The sequence below is a fragment of the Thermobia domestica genome, chromosome 1 (genome assembly GCF_964235325.1).
Source record: "Thermobia domestica chromosome 1, izTheDome1.hap1.1, whole genome shotgun sequence".
NCBI classification, from domain to species: domain Eukaryota; kingdom Metazoa; phylum Arthropoda; class Insecta; order Zygentoma; family Lepismatidae; genus Thermobia; species Thermobia domestica.
The window spans coordinates 92,242,705-92,247,961 of record NC_137454.1 but is presented as its reverse complement, the minus strand read 5'-3'; the positions used below and the strand labels follow the sequence as shown (position 1 = coordinate 92,247,961).

The 5,257-nt window shown below is 32.1% G+C and overlaps 1 long non-coding RNA gene across 1 annotated transcript in view; it reads left to right on the top strand.

Annotated features, from left to right (window-relative positions):
* The window catches only part of LOC145687321 (uncharacterized), a 32,289-nt gene that overhangs the window by 14,992 nt on the left and 12,040 nt on the right, over positions 1-5,257 (top strand). Inside the window, exon 2 of the long non-coding RNA XR_014131676.1 lies at positions 3,700-3,941. This is a non-coding gene — a long non-coding RNA (uncharacterized LOC145687321). The remainder of the gene's footprint in view (positions 1-3,699; positions 3,942-5,257) is intronic.

Below are 5,257 nucleotides of genomic sequence, written 5' to 3'. Positions count from 1 at the left end.
TTCTTTACACAAAATAACAACGTTAGTAGATTAACAGTACTTTATCTTTAGTGGATATTTTCGTACAAAGATCCTAAACATGTGGATATAATATGGTTGGAGGGGAAAAATAATGTGCTTAAAATTCTGTTGTAAATTATCCAGTTTGCGATTAACTATATCAATTACTACTGGAAGGCAATTCTTGGTTTTCAAGGTGAACTATTTGTGTGAAGTAAGAAGTGTTTGAAAAATATTAACATATATATATATATATATATATATATATATATATATATATATATATATATATATATATATATATATATATATATATACTTATCACTTGCTTTTTTGATGATATATCATAATTAATTAAACAATAAGTCTGCACTCACCAAAAGTGAATGTCAGAAAGTGGATTATTGCTATTAGTTGTTTATCGATGACCCACAAAAGAGATATTTTAAAAAAAAATATCTTATGAATGATATAAACATAAATTTTCAAGAAAATTCTAGACACTTGCAGTTTTTAATATTTTGTAGGAAGAATGGGTACAATGTAAATATCTTTGATGATCTGGTTAAACCGGAACGCCTGGGAGCCCTACATATGACTTAACATGTCTTTAAATTTGTTTGGTAGAATTTTTCTACCTTGTTTATAATTATGCGTGCTAAAAGAATACTCCAGTGTATACAATGACTGTCCGTGTGCATTTTATAGATTAGAATTTTGGCAACTACAATCTTAAGTTCAAATCTTGTGAGTGGACTGATTTATTTATATTTATACTTCCTTTATTGATAACGATGTTATGTAGGACAATCCTAAATTTAAAATAAGATCCGTATAACTGCAATGTGTTTGACGCTCCCCTAAGCGAAATAAAACTTGGTCCTTCGTGCACAGAAGGCACACCATGCGTTCAGACCAGCGAAGCAACCGCTGCAAGAATTCGGAACAGTAGAAGAGTGATGGAGATGTGTACAGTAATAATCAAGAAACTATAGCTACCTACTTCCTTTTTCTTTATTTATTTCCTTTTATTGTCATGTACTTTTTTCTATACGCAAAGATCAAACTAACCTAACATTTCTTCTGCTAATTAAGTTTTTTTTAAAAATCATTTGGACCAACATATTAAACCGTTGCAAATAGGTTATTCGAAGATTACTATAAGAGGGGTGGGTGGTGAGTTTTTATTTGCAGAAGACTGTACTTGGGTATATTCGTTTCTTGAAGAGCAGTTTAAAGGATCAGATAATTATTATTAAATTTTAGGATATTCGTTATTAATAATGTAGAAAGAAATCGTAAACGTTAACATGGGTATTACACCTATGATTCCAATGTCAGTAGTTTTCGTAAGATCATCTTTTTTTTCTGTTTCTCCATTGAAAAAAAAAGACTCATTTAAAACCTGCACCCAGGACAATGAGTGAATTGGGCTTGAATGAAAGAGCAACCACTAATATGGAGATAGACAAGGATGTAATATGTCACCCTAATTATTTAACATTTACTGTGAAATTTAATAAAGGAAGGATCAATGGTAATTTGAAGTTTCAAGATCGGAGGGGAGATCACTAACGAAGTCAGATATACAAATGATACGGTTATTATAGCTAGAACCGAAGAAAGATTACAGGAGATGATGGACAAAATAATCGACACTGGAAAACTATATGGAATTGAAGTCAACATCGAAAAATCGAATGTCATATGAATATACCGTTAAAACGCACCCTTTCAGGACAAAATAGAACAACGAAAACTTGAAAAAGTCGATAATTTCACGTAACCAGGAAGTATTTTGACAAGAGACGTTTTCTGCATGAAAGAGGACATGTGAAGAATTGTCATAGAAGCATTCGACGAGAAACGATCACTCTTAAGTAGCTGGCTTAATATTCGACTAGGAAGAAGTTGGTCAAATGCTATATATGTGCATTGGAGTGTATGGTTCAGGGACGTGAACATTACGGAAATTAGAGAAGAAATATGTAGAAAGCTTGGAAATGTGATGTTGAAGGAAAATGAAGAAGACAAAATGGACAAAAAAAAAATAACAAAAGAAGATGTTTTAAAACGGATAGGAGAGAAGAGAACACTTTTAGCCAGCATCCTTCGTAGGGAGGACAATTGGATTGGACACTTCTTGCAAAGAAATTGTCTTCTTCATACCGGTATAGAAGGAAAGGAAAGATGGAAGTTAAACGTGGAATACGAAGATCCCAACTGAGAGACGTTTTTCAAAATAGAAGAAAATATTAGAAGTTAAAAGAGGAAGCTGAAAGTCCAGAAACGTGGATGAAACATTTCCAGGCCTAGAAATAAAACTTTAAAAAAATGGTTAGTCCCAGGATCTGCCAAAAGGCAGGATACTTAATAATAATAATAATAATGATAATAATAATAATAATAATAATAATAATAATAATAATAATAATAATAATAATAATAATAAAATAGTATTGCTATAAACTACATTGTGATATTCACATGTATTATAACCACTTATGCAATTGGATGAAGCACTTAGCTAAGAGAAAGTCAAATTTTAATCTCTTGTAGCTTTCTTCATACTTATTCGAAATCCGTCATATCATAATTATAGCATGAGCCACTAAAGTACTTTGGATATGCATTGTCCGTGTGTATCATTTGCTTAATTAGTGCTGTAGAGACCACCAAAATTTAGATGGGTCTGATACTGTAGAATCCTTAGTTTGAAACACTGAATAATAAATGTAACATTGTAAGTTTTCATTTAACATGTAAATTTGAAACATGTAATAACCTGACGTAGTGGCCTTTTTTTTAAAAAAAAAAAAAAAAAAAAAAAAGTGCGGCTTTATGTTGAATAGGCAGCACTGTTAAATTTGTGGTATAATAGTGTATGCAAACAATGCTGTCGATATTTGCTTGGTACAAAATTTCAACGTATTTTACCAATTAGTACGTATCAGAATAAATGTTCCACCGTACATATATATATATATATATATATATATATATATATATAATGACTTCGCACCGCTTGGATCAGTGACCGATCTCGATAAAATTTTCAACATAGATGAGGTTCGGGCCTGAGAGTGTTTTTATCATTCCACTTTGACGGTGCAACTCATGGGAGGGGAGATATTTAAAAATGACCGAAATTGACTAATATTAGTGTCGAATCTATTGTTTTCGGGATCACTGAGATGAACGATGAGGTTCGTTTCTATTTAAATCCTAATTCAACCCCTCAACTTGGCGGAGGGTAGGTGGAGATATATAAAACTGATCAAAAATGACCGATATTAGTGTTGAATCCATAGTGTTCGGTGCTACTGAGATGAACAGTGACACTTACGATGCCGTTTAAATCCTAATTTAGTCCTCAATAGTAATATTTAGCTTTACTGTCATTTTACCAAACACGTGACATAATGAGTTATGCATTTAAAGATTTTATTTCAACTCAGCGCGTAATATATATAAGAAACAGCGCTCCTGTAATGTGACCATGTTATTATCTGTTTCTATTTTAATTAATCACAGGCTAAACTTTTTCCAGAAAATAGTTTCATTTTAATATTTTACTGTACTGTAAAATATTTCGTAAAGATATGTTTTAATGTTGTTACTATACAGAGGAAAATTCCAAGCTAATTTGTTAAGTAATATAGTAATTTAGAAGAACAACAAAACATGTTTTATTTTCAGATATGTGATGTAAAGTTGATCCGGGATTACATCAGAACATTACAAATTCCAACAAGCGAATGTTGATGTTCATTAGACAAATATGACGAAAAGACAAGACTCACCACATATGTAGTCCAGTCACTGATGAGTTGATTATGAAATAAGGAGAGAAAAAGTTTCAAAAAAGAGATCAAGACCATTTTGACTTTTCCAAACATTTTCCTAGATATAAAAGAACAGAAGTGAATAGCTAGATTCAGGTACGTAGTTTTGACATGTGTATTTTCTTAGTTAAATCATTTTTATATTAACCTATGAATACTTTAAAGGTAACTGTTACATTATTAGCGCAGAAGAAAAATAATCCAATAAATAGATCTCATTGAACTCAACAAAATAATATATTTGAGGGTAAATCTTGATTTAAGGCTTTCGAGAGAATCGCCAAAAAAGAATTTTTGGGGGGTCGACATCAAAATTAATTCTGTGCCAGAATTGTGCCACCTATTTACTTGAATGATACACAATTGTTAATGAGATATAGTATAAAAGTATCGTTAACTCTTAAGCCTTGATTTTTTCAAACTGAAATCAATTGGTACGAGTATAGAGATGAAAGTAAAATAACACACCATGCACTCGTCTAGAAATGTTTGCTGGGAAGTGTCCAAAGTATTTTTGGGAAGTAAATACATCCATGTAACATTGAACCTGTTTTATTCTGCACCCGAGAAGGCGATAAGAATCGTTAATTACTGCCTCCTATATTTTTAGAAAAAAATGATAAAACTAGATTATTTTTTAAGAAAATAAGGAGTACAGATAAGACATAAAATCAAATCTTTTGCGTATATCAATCATTCCTCTGTTGGACAAACTATATTTATGTTAAGAAAGTCTACAAATGTTAGTCAAGTTATGAAATTTTGGGGGAAGTCCGGACCTGGTGGACATCCCCCGTGGTGTACACAGAAATTATTAGTCTTTTTCTCCTTGATTTTTCGGTTCATAACTTTTATAAGACATTTTCAACAGGTAGTGTGGCAGGATTCAGCATTGATATTATCATTATGCGTGCTGCACAAAAAATTACTGTTTTCTTCACCCCATAGCAAGTGCGCCGATCCTGGGGGGCCGAGGGAGCAAGGATTCCCCCAAAGCTCATGTGGGCCACGCATTTTATTTATGAATGTACAATATTTGGTATAATTTCAATTCAATTTGTCTTAAAATTCTCATATATGATTTCTGCATCTGAATGCCCCCCCCCAAATTTACAGAGAAATCGGCGCCCTTGCCCTTACAGATCACACTTTGTGAGTGATACCTGTGAGGTATAACCTTAAAAAAAGAAAAGTCACGTCGCTAAAATTTGTTCGGAAATTCTGAAAATGTATCACGATATTTGTATATGTACCATATTTGTGAAAATGTACCGTATCTCGTGAGAATAATAACGAGAAATGAAATAAACATAAGAAGAAATCAGAAAGTTACCCACGACACTAAGGTGTACTAAATTGAGGAATACGTGGATAATAAAGTCAAGACGTCTAAGCAAGTAGAAACACGACAC